Here is a 15,051-nt window from a genome sequence, read left to right as displayed (position 1 = left end):
CCGAAGCTCTGCAGCCCGGGGGCGGGGCCATGGGGGGCGGAGCCAGACGGGACGACTGCGCGCGACTGGTAGGAAACGGTAGTTGCCAGGAGCAACGTCAAACACTCCAGCCAACAGCGAGGCTGTAGGCTCTCCATCCAGGTGAGTCCTCTTGGAGGGTGTCCGAAGGGGAAGGAGTTCCCCATTTGTTAAATGTTCGTTGAGGGCTTGCCAAGTGCCAGGTAGGGTTCTAGACATGGGAGTGCTGCGGCCGTCAGAGCTGCGGGGTACCTTCTCTCCTGGAGCTTACCTGCTAATGTAGATAGACAGCTAACAAATCAGTGAAGTATTATCAGAGTGAGAAGAAAAATTAGGAAGATAAAATAGGCTGATGGGGTAGAGTGATGGGGTGGAGTGGGGGAGTATAGGGAGGGATGGCTGCTGTAGATGAGAATGGTCTCAGAGGAGGTGACGTTTGAGCTGAGCCCCCCAGCCAAAGAAATGGGGAGTTTTCTATGCAGAGAAAACAGCCACTCCAACTAGCTTGGAATGTTGGAGGAACTGACAGCAGAAATGATATTGACCATTACTCTAGTTCACCAGGTAGGCCTTAAATTACAAACTGATGAGAATCCATCTTGTTTTTAAAAGAATCTGAAAAAAGATACAGAGTATGACTGTTCAGATGGTTTTGAGATGTAGGTGCTACAATTTTAAGATTGATTAGAATATCCAATAAAGACGACTAGGAACACACCTGTAGTCGTCAAGTTATATTTATTAACGAGGCAGCAAGGGAGGCTGCACTCCTGAGGAACCTGGACCATCTGGCCAAACAAAAGAGAATAGGGTTTATTGGATTATGGAAAAGGGTGTAGTTTTGGTAAAATTTGATAGGCTCAAAGCAAAGCAGGGCTGTGTGTAAAAGGGTCAACATCAGGCCTAGGCCTGAGCTGAGAAGTCGACTCAGGGTCCTCTTTCCTTGGAAATCTGAAAGTTAAGGTAAATGTGGAATGGGGAATCTGAAAACTCCTTATCTAAAGCTTCGTGGCTGGATTGAAAATCCTGTGTCAAAATGACCTGTATGGCTCAGATCCTTCTTTAAGAATGGAATGTTCCATTCACACTGATAAAATTTCAAACAGATAATCTATTACTTTAGAAAGTGTTTCTCAGCTCCATGTCATTGATGTTAATTAACAGAAGCAGTTTTTACCGAATAAAAAGGCACTGAATAGTGCCTCTATTGAGAATGTATACATCTGGGGACCTAATGAATGTTAAGCATAGCTAATATATGGAGAAACTCCTTACTCATACAAAGCTGGTGGGAATGTATTGGTACAACCTTATAAGAAAATGATTTTGATCTATAATAAAAGCTAGCACACTGTATAAACAACAAACAATTTGATCTACAATAAAAGCTAGCACACAGTATAAACAACAGTTAATATTTGGAGATACTGTCTGAAGTTCCTTCTATGCAACCTCCCTTTGCCCCCCATTTTCCTGTACACACTACGCATTGTATCCAAGATACGAGAGAAAATAGGCTATGTAGCTTAGATGGAGAGCTAAGAAGGTTTTCTCTGATGAAATCATAAATGAAGGTGCATGAGGAAAAAAAATGTTTGGCAGTATTTACTTCTAAGTTTTGCTCCTGAATTCAGAGTACACACTCTGGAATTCGACATCTGTTTTTAGAACACAATTTTATATTGTGTCTACACCACTCATTAGCAATATCATAAAAATCACAACCTCTCTCTGCCTCAGTTTCTTCATCTGTAAAATAGGAAAGGGAAGGGCAATAACAGTACTGAACTTGTAGGATTGTTAGAAAGATTTAAATGAGATAAATTCATGTCTAGTGCTTGAAGCAGCATCAATGTCATAATTATTCTTTTTGTTTATTTCCCTTTTTGAAATGTTTTACAATAGAAGTGTATAACTTTTGTAACTTAAACAAGTTAATTAGTAAGAGTTGTCTGCCTTCAGATTACTTACTTTAAGGAGAGAGCAGTGTTTCCAAATGAAAGTGTGTATAACATCACCAATGAGAATTTGGGCCATCCGTCAGAGATTAGGTTTCGTAAGCTTGGGGTGGTCCTAGAAATCTGCATTTTCAAAAGCTCTCCCCTTCCACCATGTGATTCTCATGCAAGTTATCTGCAGACCATTCTTTGAGAACCTTCAGACTAGATGGGCATTCAGGATTTTTCTGTTTCTCTTTATAAAATGTTAATAAACTATTCTGAACATAAAGCACAAAGGTGGTTTATTCTTAGCTATCTTAAATACAGGATTCCCCCATTGCTCCCAGACAGCTTATTCTAGAATTTAATTGCTTACCTTGTCTAGAAGTTCTTGTATTATTGCCAATACAAGCCATAATTTTAAAATATGCAGGAAATGATACCAGACTAAGTTCTAAGACAAAATGTGGAAGCACGGGGGAACAGGTGCTCTCATAAGTTATTGATGAGCATATACATTGGTATAGCCTCTCCAGCAAGCAATTTGATAGTATTAAAAGGAATTTAAGCTTCAGACAGACTCCAACATTTTCTTAAACGTGTAAGAATAGTCATTGCTGCATTTTTTGAAATAGCGAATGAATGGAAACAGCTCGATAGCTGTCAATAAGAAACTAATGAAATAAACTACAGTTTATCCATATAATCTGATACTACGTGATCTTTTATTATTAGGAAAAAAATAACTTCATATCCACCAAAATTGATCTGTAATAACGTAGAACATAGAGAATACAGAGTTAGATAGTATAATGTGTGTACTGTGTCATTACACAGTTGTATTGCACAAAGGCACACACAGTATTTGCTTGAAACTGTGGTTACTTCTGGGAGGGGAAGCTCAGAGGCTGGGAGTCAGGAGTAGGAAGGAAACATGGTATCACATACCCTCTTGTACCTTCTAAATTCTGTCCTAACTACTTATACTATGTGTTTAAAAATTAATTTAAAAAATACATCAAAAAGTTTGTTTGGAAAAGAACAGCTTCAATGTCTAAAACTTCAGAAAGATTGAAAAGCAGAAAAGATGACCTTAACTATGTCTTTCCTGCCCTAATTGAAATATATTTCCTATGGTTTCTCTGAAAAAAAGGGCCTTAAAAACATCAGAGGGAAACCAGCAATTAAGAGCACAATATTGCCTAGTGCTGAAGTTGGCACTGCGCTATGATCGAGGCTGACAGACCGGGGGCTGATGACTCAAATATTATTCTGTCACAACAGTCACGTAGGAACACCATCCTAGTGGGATGCCTGCCACATAATTGGCATTTTTCTTCAAAAAATTCAAAGCACATCGCAAAGATGTAATTAATCCTTGTTAACTAGTAGGCAGTTTCATTAGCCCTGTCTTGCAGATGAAGAAGCAATGGCAAGAATAATAATTTCTCTCCCATCATGCCCAGAAGAACCACTCCTCTATTTTTAGTTATAAGCCTGAAAATTTTTTTTAATTTTGGTACACTGGGCTGGGTGATAATGGAGTAACTAAACAGCATTCCCCATTTGTTATTATGGTGCACGCATGCATGTGTATATGTGTGTATGTATACTTTAAAAAGTCAGCCTTCTGTGCACTGTAAAGAAATCAGTCTGGATTCCAGTCTTGCTTCTGTCCCCTGCTGCTTGTGTGGCCATGGGCAATTCACTAACCTCTTAGCTGATTCATCCAAATGGAAAAATTGTATTACCTGCCATCTACATCAACTATGTCTATTGCTGGTTTGTTTGAATAGAAAGCCTGCTGTTTACCAAGTTATGCTTTTCTATGCAGCATCTCCCTTAATATTCACAGTAACCCCCATAGGTAGTACAGTACCCTTATTATGGAAAGTCAGAAATGGAAATTAACTAACTTATCCAAGGTCACATAACTGTAAGTGGTGATTCAAATCCAGGTCTGTGAGTTGAGCCTGTCTTTTAACCTCTCTTCTGTACCTCTGTGTCAAATGTAAAAGCTCTTTATAAACTCCAAAGCATCTCATAGGTACCAGTTTTATTCTATACCAACATAAGGGACCAGCACATGGGAGGTACTCAGTCTTTCATAGATTAGGAAACCAGTCTGGATGGTCCAGAGCTTAAGTATTTAGAAGAAAATAATCCCTTTAATATCAAACTTCTCTTAACTAACAATTCTGCAAACCAAAATAATCAGAACAATAACCCAAGCAATAATTATTGATATTCATAATTTATATTCATCAACTTACAGTTCATCATCAGAACATTAGTGAATGATATTGGAGATAGGTTGAATAAACTATAGTACATTCACACATTAGAATAATATGCAGCTGTAAACAGAGACTAAGGAAGATCTCTATGATTGCATATTGAGTGGTTTCCAGGAGACCTTGGTAAGTGGAAAAAAGGAAAGTGCAAAACAGTGTGTGTGTGTGTATATATATATATATATTATATATATATATATATAATATATATATATATATAAAGAAAGAAGAGGAAATAAGAATACACTCACAAAAGAACAGGTACATACACCTTAAATTTATTAAATTTATGCAATGTTATTTGTCAAATATGTTTCAATAAAAACAAACAGAACAAGTACAATCTTGGCTCAATGAGAACAGTAGATGCATCCTAGGAAAATTTAGTGTATCCTAAATCCCTGTAAATATTCTTAATGCTAAGAATTGGGTTCTAGTTCAGATATTACAAACAGCGTTTTCACTTACAAGAATATCTTGGAAACACTCAAAACAGTGCAGGTCCATTTTATACATTGTAGGATGTCTGCCTAGCATCCCTGACCCCTGTCCTAAATGCCAGCTATGCCCCTTGTCATAACCCAAAACAATCATGTTATGGATTGAATTATGTTCCTGCAAAAGATAAAATCCTAATCCCCAGTACTTGTGAACATGACTTTATTTGAAAATGGTCTTTACAGATGTAGTCAAGTTAAGATGAGGTCATATTGGATTGGGGCAGGCTAATCCATTGGATCAACAATGACTCGGTGCCTTTATAAAAAGAAAGAACAGAAACACAGATGCACACAGAGGAGAAGGCCAGGTGAAGACAAGGGCAGAGGCTGGTGTGACACATCTACCAGCCAAGGTACACTAGGAATGGCTGGCCACCTCCAGGAGCTGAGAGAGAGGCATGGAACGGTCTCTCCCTCAGAGCCTCCGGAAGGAACCAGCCCTGCCAATATCTGCATTTCAGGCTTCTGGCCTCTAGAAATATGGGAGAATAAATTTAGTTATGTTACGCACCCCCGGGTTGGGACACTTTGTTATAACAGCCCGGAGAAATACAACCCTCCACTCAGTGCAGTGAGTACATTATAGAAAACCTGTCTTTGTGTCTCCCTCCTGCATAGCACCCAGTTCTCCACTCAGACAGCCCTTCTGTGACACCTTCAGGAAATCCCAGGGGCACATTAGAAGTGTAACTTAATCAAATTATCACCCCACCCCATGGTTCTCTTCCCTTTATGCTGCTTAAGTTTTTCTTCATTCTTCATTACCTAACATTGTATCATTTATTTTCTTTCTTGTTGTCTGTCTCCCCAACCAGAATTCAAGCTCCGTGCAAGGGCAACTCTATCTTGTTCACTGCTGTACCCCAGCACCTGGACACAGCTCTTGTCCACAGTGGGAGCTACAGTGACATTCATTGAACTATCAAATGAGGATCTCCTTTGCAGAGAGAAGGCAAATGCAACCTTAGTATAATGAGGAATAGAAGAGAACAGCATACCTGGAGAAAAGAGCAAAGAGAGGCATCAAGAGCACCAAGAGAGGGAAGACTTGGAAGAAAAGTAATTTGAAATGTTTTAGTGAAGCTGGGTATGCGACCTCTTGTAGTCATGGAACATTATGGCTGATGCTGCAGAAGCGATGTGCAAACATGCATGTGCTTGATGGCAAGGCATTAGAGCCAAAAAGGCTACATCTGTCACATTTGTTTGAAGCCAGTCCAAGTAGGCTGAACATGCATTTGGAGAGCTCTGAGGGGATTTTCTATCTTGTATGTGCTGTCAAAGGCAATAGGAGAAAATGTGTTTAAAATGTGTTAAACAGCTAGGTTCATGCATATGTTAGGTTACATGCACAGTTCCTCAGGCTCAATACTGTTGACACCTTGGGGCAGACAGTTGTTTGTTGGGGAGGGGCTTCCTTGTACACAGCAGGATGACTAGCAGAATCTTTGGCCACCACATGACAGCACCTTACGGTTATGACAACCAAAAACATCTGCAGGCTTGGCCAAATGTCCCCTGGGGTTCTGGAGGCAGTCACCCCTCGTCGGGAATGACTGAGTTATATGTAATGCTTGTCCACTTTCCATCCTTTTGCAACTTCCCATACATCCCTAAGTCCTGCGTGCATGCACACACACACACACACACACACACACACACACACACACACACAGTATAATAATCTCTCAGCCCCCCTCAAAGGATGATTTATTCCTACGTGTACTCCCTTCAGTGTATCCCCAGGATTTTTTTATGTCATCTATAGTCAACCATTACATTAGTAGCCTCTAACAAAACACATTTTTCAGGATTAATGCACATGTATAGTTCCCTTCTATATTGAATCTAGACTTGACCATATGACTTGCATTAGCCAGTGAGACATTAGCCTGCATGATGACGCAAGCAGAGGCTTGTTAAACACTTAACATTCAGGCTTTTCCCATTAGAACATTTCTTTCTTAGAAGCTAGTACCATGTAAACAAGCTCAGGCTAGACCACTGAATGACGAGAGGCCACGAGGAGATATGGCAGACGAGTGCCTCTTGGATGTTCCAGCCCCAGGAGAGCTTTAGTTGAATGCAACCACGAGTGACTTGGGCTATTCTGCTGGAGCAGAAGAACTGTTCGGCTGAGCCCAGTCAACTCACAGAACTGTGAAAAATAAGAAATCATTTTGTTTGAAGCCCGTTTTGAGGTAGTTTCTTACACAGCAATAGACAACTGAAACATTATCAAATGTCCAAGTTGATGGGAGAGGGTGAGAAGCAGTGCAGTGTTGGAGCAGGCTCATATTAGCTCGCAAGAGCCACCTGTGACATTTTCAGGAATTTTCTGAGTCAGTCATTAAACACAGACATTAAAAATCAAATTATATAAATTTAGATTAAAATGTTACATTTTTCAAAGGCGATAAATACTCAAAACACATCCTTTCTTATTATTGTACTACATTTTACTATTATCTAGGCTCTTGAGGTTATTTGTGTCTATGTGGTGGACTTACTATGCAATCGTGTTCTATTGCTTACCTCTTTCCAGCTCTGCACTCAGTGACATCACATTGGTAGCTTGAAATTGGCCATAGTAGGGATATGTATACCCTAGAAATTGCCAAATGTGACAAACCAGGGATTTTTGTCCAGAGAACCAGTTGCTAAATTTAACAACACATCTCTGAGCAATTTATTAGCACATCCATCACAGGTGCTCTCCTTTGAAGGGCTTAAATAATAGCAATAATAATAGCTAGCAGCCATTGTGGACTTCTCTGTGTCAGATGCTGTCCTACACTCTTCACAACTCTAGGGGAGTGGTACTATTATTATCCTGATCTTACAGATGAAGAAATCAAGGCACAGAGAAGTTGCATACTTTGCCCAAGGTTATAGTACTAGTAAGCATTGGTGCCAATGAACTCAGGCATTCTGGGTCCCACACCTTTATATATACTGCCCATATTTTACAAACCATTAAGGTACAAGATCTAATAAGCATAATAGATTTATGAGGAGAACAGGGCAGAATATTTGAAATTAGGACACTATGTTCACAGTACTGATAAGAGGTTTTAATGCAAAATTCAAATAGGGGCTTATAGAGGATTAAAAAATAAAAGCAAACAAAGCCAAAGAAAAAACTGTAAAGCAATGAAATCAAAGCAAAAAGCAGCTAACACATACCTGGCACAGGGGCCCAGTCAGTAGCCGTTCCATGATCTACCCCAAACCCCATATATTCATACCCTCTGCCTTACATAGAATTCTCTGAAGCAGATGGAAGCAGCTTCTGGGACACTACTTCACTACCAAAAACAGCACTCTTCTAAGGTCTGTAGGTGAAACAGACAATCCTGTTGTGCATACCCTATCTTAGCTTTCTCTGCACATGGCGAGTTGCTTGCAATATTTTTCAGTTGCAATTGAAATGTAATGAAATCATCAGTGTAATGAAAACAACTGAAAAAAAAAGGGAAAGGGGAGCGGGAGGGATGAATAGGTGGAGCACAGGATTTTTAGGGCAATGAAAATACTCTGTATGCTACATAATGGTAGATACATCTCGTCATGCATTTTTCCAAACTCACAGAATGGGCAACAAAGAGTGAATCCTAATGTAATGTAAACTATGGGCTTTGGGGGATTGTCATGTGTCCCTCTAGGTTCATCAGTCAGATGTCATGGAGGCACTACTCCAGTGGGGGCTGTTGATAACGAGGCCAGAGGGTATATGGGAAATCTCCATACTTTCCTCTTAATTTTTCTGTGAACTTAAAACTTCCCTTTCAAAAGCAAGTCTTTTTAAAAATACTTGGGAAAGATGGTTTTTACTGCTGAGTAAGGCCACATAGGAGTCAGGAGGGACTGAAGAGCCCACTGAGATGTGATGACATCAGGCTGAAAAGGGGTCTGTTAGGTGCTGACTTCTTGCGGGCAATCCTCACTTGGCTCTGTGGCCTCTACCAGAGGAACGGCGCCACACTGCCCTAGAATACTTTGGTGGGCAATAAATGCTTAGCTCAGTTTGCCTTCCACCCTTACAGCAATTAGAGGCTTTTTACTCATGGTCTACTGGCATCCTGTCACACTTGATTGCCAGCCTGTCCTCTGAACCCACAATTATTATTAGGAGACTGTGCATCTAGGTTAGTTATTCAGTCCTATGAGAGAGATTCCCAGCATCCTCTCACTCCAGAGCCCTCTGCCCAGGGAGGCCTTTAGAATAGGTCACTGTCTGCAGAGCATCAATTTGAAGGTTTAAGTTTCCTGATAGAAGCTTCCCAAGTTGGCTTATTCCAGCACCTACAAGAGCACACTTAGATATTAATTTATCTGGCATAAAGTTTGCAAATTTTCTTAAACCCAACTACCAACAATAGAGGAATGATAATTATGCCACATCCATAAGATCGGATATTATGAAGTTGTGGCTAAGGCAGATAAGGCTCTTAACTGTCTTTGCACCTTAGCTGTGGGTGTGTCTGGGGCCAAGAATTCCACACCCTCCACCTGTCCGGCCATCTGGAAGGGCTGCAAAGACTAGGAACTTCCAAAGGCTGCCCATTCTGTCGTGGAATAAGGATCTTCACCCTCTGCTCTCCTCCCTTTAATCTGAAGGAGGCCTTTTAAAAACTCTAGTCTGTGTCAGCCATTTCTCATTGTGCACGGGAATGATCTTGCTGCCTGTAAAGATCAACATCACATATCCCCCCCTGCTTTGACACTGTACCATTTCAGCCATAGGTGCCACATCCTTTTGATTATCCATGAAACACAGCCCTGGGTTGTTTTCATGTATGTTTTATGAGAACACGTAGGCATGAATATTTATTTAAGCGACTTGGAGCACATCTCTTTGATTTTCTTTTTATGTTCTGACTCATGTTAAGAGGGTCGGGGGAGGTGCACTATGTCATAGTTCACCTATAATGCCTGCTGCCTCCTGCACCCCCTCCCTTCAAGGCCAAATAGCTGAGTCCTCGAGGAGATGGAAAACACTGCTTGGGGTCACGTCAGTGAGCAGCAGAACACACATTTCTGTTTTACTGATGAAACAGAACTCTTTCTTTAGCCATGGCAGCTTTCCTACACAATACATCCATACACCCTTGTCATCTAACTGATGCCTGTCTGGATTCCTTCCTGGGTGACTGACTTGGTCAACCCTTTATCAATTTTTTCTCTCAAGTGGAGCAATAGCTCCCACCCTTTCTCCGCCCTAAGCCTCAAACTCTGTTAAGTGATCTTTCCACTACAGCCAGAAAGATGTGTCTAGAAACCACAAGTTTCCCTAGAACCTTTCAGGATAAGATCCAAATTCTTTAGAATGGCAGACAGAGTCTTTTATATTCTGACTTTTACATATGTCTTTTTCCTATTCTCCTGCCATTTACCCATAAAATAATAATAATAAGTGTTGTTATTGAGGTTTTTCTAGGTGTTAAGCACTTTACCTGCATAAAAACTCCTGTGTACTGTACTGTAACTGCACAAAGTGCCTTTGGTTTCTAGCAGGTTCCATATTGTTTCACAGTACCCGCCTCCTCACCTTCCTTCAGATGCGGTTTCCTTCCTAACTTCTGTCTTATGACCCCTCTTCATCCTTCCATACTCCGCTCATGTATCACCACCTCCTGAAACCTTCCATGACTCTTTTTTTCTTCCAATTACATATATTCTAGAAATAAAGGCCATATCTTAGCTCCAGTAAGAGGAGCAGGAGGCCACATGAGCAACTAAAGCAATTAGAACAAGGGACGTAAATGCTGCCAAAATGCTTTTTTTTTACCGCCTATTTTTTCCCCCACGCTTTTTCATTTCAGCTACCCTCTCAGACTGGCTGTCACCACAAAGTGGGAACGACTATTTCTGGCAGCTCCCAGTCTTTACTAACCAGAGAGGGGCTGCGCCTTGGTCTCTCACTTAAAAAAAAATCCCAGGAAACGGCTCTGATTGGCTCAGCTGAGTCAGGCTCCACCCCTGAGCCAATCATATGACCAATGAGGGGTGGGCTAGAAGCATTTCTCAGACGTGGGGTGGGGGTTGTGGACAGAGTGCTGGGCAGGTGAAACTGTCCGTGTCTACAGTTTTTGCCTACCCTCCTCCACCCCACTTCCTCTGTGCTTTACTTTTTTTAAGTGCCCCCAACATCTTTGTTTACCAACACTCTTTTCAATATGCAAATAAACCCTTTTTCCAAGGAGATAAAAACAGAATCTTGTCATAGAAGTTCACAAAGATTTTTAACCCAGGCTAGCAATAAATTATCTTCTGGTCTAGGCAATAAGTCTTACGGAAGAATTCAAAACCACACCAACCTGGTGCATGAAAGACAGAGGAGCCAGATAGGTCTATATCTGAGCCTTGTACCAGCTTATACAAGTTCAATAACCACTCCAAGCCTTAGTTTCCTCAGTTGCAAAATGGGGACCAAGTTACTCTATTAGTCAAGATGGGCTACTTTATGCTACAGTAACAGTCTGGCTGATCCCAGATGTGTGAGCAATAAATGCTTACTGTTGAATACCGCAGAGGCTTGGTGGTTGCTCTTTCACAGCATTATTGCAGCTATAGAAAACTAATTGAGTAGTATTGCATTTCCCAGCCCTTTGTGTTTGGATGGGGCCATAGTTCTGGGAGTGAATTGAGAGTGATACTAACAGTGACATTTCTGGAATGGAGCATTTATTTCTTTTGCTTGTTTGTTCTTGTTTGTTTCGTATGGGCTGGAGCATTTAATTGCTGGTGTTAACCTTCTAGAACTCTTCTCCCTGGAACAGCAACCAGAACCTTTTGAAATGATGTCTAGTTCCTCACCCTGGGTCCCCCAAAGACTAAGATGAGCACTCAGCCATGAGAAGTTGTTGTAAGAGGCTGAGATTTTAGAGTGTTACTTACTGTGGCATAATTTAATCTAACCTGATTGAATGAGGTGGAAAAGGGTATGTTAAGAAATTTGCTGAAGCTTATTAATTGCTTTTTACTTGGTGCTCTTTGAGAGACTGTAGTAAACATTTGAATTGTATTTTCATTTATTTTTCATTAGCGCACTAGTTTAGCTTGCTAGCTCATCTCCTGACTGGCCTAGGTTTTGAGGGCATCACAGAGCTGGTTGCCACAGAATTGGGAAAGAGACTAGCTGCCCTTTACCTTTCAAATATCTTGGGATTTTTCCCAAACAGAAAGTGTATTCAGATGTTGAGCAATCCAAGTGTCCACTAAGTTCCCTCTAGCAAAATAGACAAAATGGAAATCCTCCTTCTCTCTCCAGATTATTTATTATCAGAGTGAAAAGGAAGGCATCCTTTGATGGCCATTCTGGGATATCCAAGTGGGACAGGTAAGAGGGAAAGGAGAAAGGATGTCACAAGGCAAAACACCAAATCCTGTGGACATACAACTTTCCATTCCCCTGAGAATGTACTTGAAATGCATATAAAGAAGGAAATCTTTGTGGTCTTGGATTAGGTAGAGGTTTCTTATATATGACAATAAAAACACAATACATAAAAGAAAACATTAATAGGTTGATCTTCATTGATACTATTGTCTTCTACTCTTTGAAACATACTGTTAAGAGAATGAAAAAACAAGCCACAGATTGGAGAATATTTGCAAAGCATATATATATGATACAGGACTTGTCTCCAGAAAATATAAAGAATTCTCAAAACTAAATAATAAGAAAACAAATCATCTAATTAAAAATTGGACAAAATATTTGAAAAAAATATATATGGAAAGGTAAATAATCACATGAAAAGATGCTGAACACCATCTGTCATTCCAGAAATGGAAAGTAAAATCACCAAGAGGTACCACAGCACACCTAGAATGGCTATAATTACTGACTTAGAGACATGGAACACCTAGAACTATCTTACACTGTTGGTGGCAATGTAAAAATGGCACAGCTACTTTAAAAGTATTTGACATTTTCTTAAAAAGCTAAAGCTACACCTACCATATGGCCCAGCCACTCCACTTCTAGGAAATTACCTAACAGAAATAAAAACATATGTTCATACAAAGACTTGTTCAGGGATGTTCATAATATCTTTCTTTGTAATAGCCAAAAACTGCAAACAATCCAAATGTTCATCAAAGGTGAATGGATAAACCATGGATAATTATGGTATATCAATACCATGGGATACTACTCAGCAATGAAAACATATGAACCACTGATACACCAAACAGCAGAGTTGACTCTCAAAAAAATTATTCTGAAAAAAGCCAGATAAAAAAAAAAGAAAGAGAGAGAGAAAGAGAGGGAGAGAGAAGAGTACATAGTTTAGGAGCCATTTATATAAATTTCTAGAAAATATTACCTAATCTAAGAGACAGAGTGATCAGTGGTTACTTGTAGATAAGGTGGGGTGGGGATAAAAAGAGACAGCAAAGAGGCAGAAGGAAACTTTTGGGGATGATGATATATTCATAATCTTGATTACGGTGATGGTTTCACAGAGTATATGTCAAAACATACAAAGTTATACACTTTAAATATGCGGTTTTACTGAATGTCAATTAGATTGCAATAAATAAAGCTGAAAAACGTATGTATAGGATGCATCAGTTATTGACTGACTAATGAAGGAACTAGCAAACTTGGATTTTAAAAACTGGGAGATTACAATGAGTAAAAGGTTGGCAGCCACAGGTGCACATCTCTTCAGATGGCCAGCCTGACCTTCAGATATGGCCTAAGTTCAGAGATGTACAAAGTGAGGTCCAGAAGATCTGTACTTTAGAAACCTCACATATCTCACATATCTCAAACTGAACAGGATGGCCACATGGACTGTGACAGCTCAGACAAGCTGAACTGTAGGAAAGTTAAACCAGAGTAGTTAAGGAAATCACCAGCAGATTTGTCTCTGTTACTGATAAAAATGTTTGGTTACCTGTGGGATAGAAATGTGGGAAATAACCTGTGTTTCATATTAGGTGATCATAAGCCTAATACCCTAAGTTTCCTGAATAATAATGCAAACATTCATACACACAGTTTATTGCCATCTCAAATCCAATACATAAAAAATGAGAAATGTGGCTGTCTCTTCTGCAATAGATTATTAAAACTCATATGGTCTCTTAGAGCTACCCCTTGGTAACAATATAAAAAGTTCTAAAATCTGCAGTGGTAAATTTTTATAAAAGTTTTGCTTTTCTGATAGAGTTTGAGCTTTTCAAATATCATAGCTATGTAATTTTGTAAAAAATCATTCTTCTGTTGTCAAAAAACGTGGTGAACAAGAATGAGAAGGCTAAAGATCTGTTCCTAGCTCTCCTATTAATTCAGTGTCCTCATCTGCAAAATGAGGATAATAGAAGTACCAACCTGAAGTGGGTTGAATAGTGGGCCCCCAAAATATATATCCATGTCCTAATCCCCAGCCCCTGTGAATGCGACCCTCTTTGGAAAAAGGATCTTTACAGATGTAATTATGGATTTTGAAATGACGTTATCCTGGATTATCCAGATAGGTTCTCATGACCAGTGTCCTTATTAGGGAAAAGCAAAGGGAGGTTTGAGACAGACAGAAGAGGAAAAGAGAAGACAGTGTGAAAATGCAGGCAGAGAACGGAGTGACATAGTCACAAGCCAAGGAAGCCAGTCACTGTGCTAAGCTGGAAGAGGCAAGAAATGGAATCTTCCCTAGAACCTCTGGAGACCGTCCTGCCAACACTTCGATTTCAGACTTTAGCCTCCAGAATTGTGAGAGAATAAATTTCTGTTGTCTTAGCCACCAAGTCTGTGGTAATTTATTACTGCAGTGTCAGGAAACCAATACACTATCTCACAGAGCACTAAAAATGGGAATCATAGCACTATCAACTTTATAGGTTTACTATGAGGGTTAAATGAATTAAATGAGTTAATATTAATAAAGCACTTAAAGGGTGTGATACCTAGTAAGCACTACAGAAGTGCTAAGTGAATTTTTACAAAAATTCTTATGCCAGTATTGTTGATGTCAGGTTGTTGATGACATTGCTTTTCTGGCCTGCGACTGGCAGACTTAACACTGTAATACTGGAGCCTCTTGCTAGATAATCTAATTGAAAAAATAATCATGATGATGGTGAAAAGATCAGTAAGAGTGGACTCCATAAAGATTCTTTTGAGCCCCAGTGATCTATAAAGGAACCCTTCAATTTTCAATGCAGTTGGATCCTTGCTACCCTGCCTCTGCAACTCCTTAATCCCTAAAAGCAATGTAGAACGGAAGGCAGGGACGACAGGTGAAAGTCAATTTCACTGGGTGGGAGCCTAAAACCCCAGAGGACCCT

The 15,051-nt window shown here is 40.0% G+C and overlaps 1 long non-coding RNA gene across 1 annotated transcript; it reads left to right on the top strand.

Annotated features, from left to right (window-relative positions):
* Positions 1-10: 10 nt before the first annotated feature.
* On the top strand, positions 11-14,503 carry LOC108388153 (uncharacterized). The gene is made up of 2 exons (XR_001851016.3): positions 11-141; positions 5,568-14,503. It is a non-coding gene; the product is annotated as an uncharacterized lncRNA (long non-coding RNA).
* The last annotated feature ends 548 nt before the right edge of the window (positions 14,504-15,051 follow it).

Source organism: Manis javanica, chromosome 2, assembly GCF_040802235.1.
Source record: "Manis javanica isolate MJ-LG chromosome 2, MJ_LKY, whole genome shotgun sequence".
Taxonomy (NCBI): Eukaryota; Metazoa; Chordata; class Mammalia; order Pholidota; family Manidae; genus Manis; species Manis javanica.
Note: the sequence above shows the minus strand (reverse complement) of the source record. Positions and strands in the feature narration are given on the sequence as shown.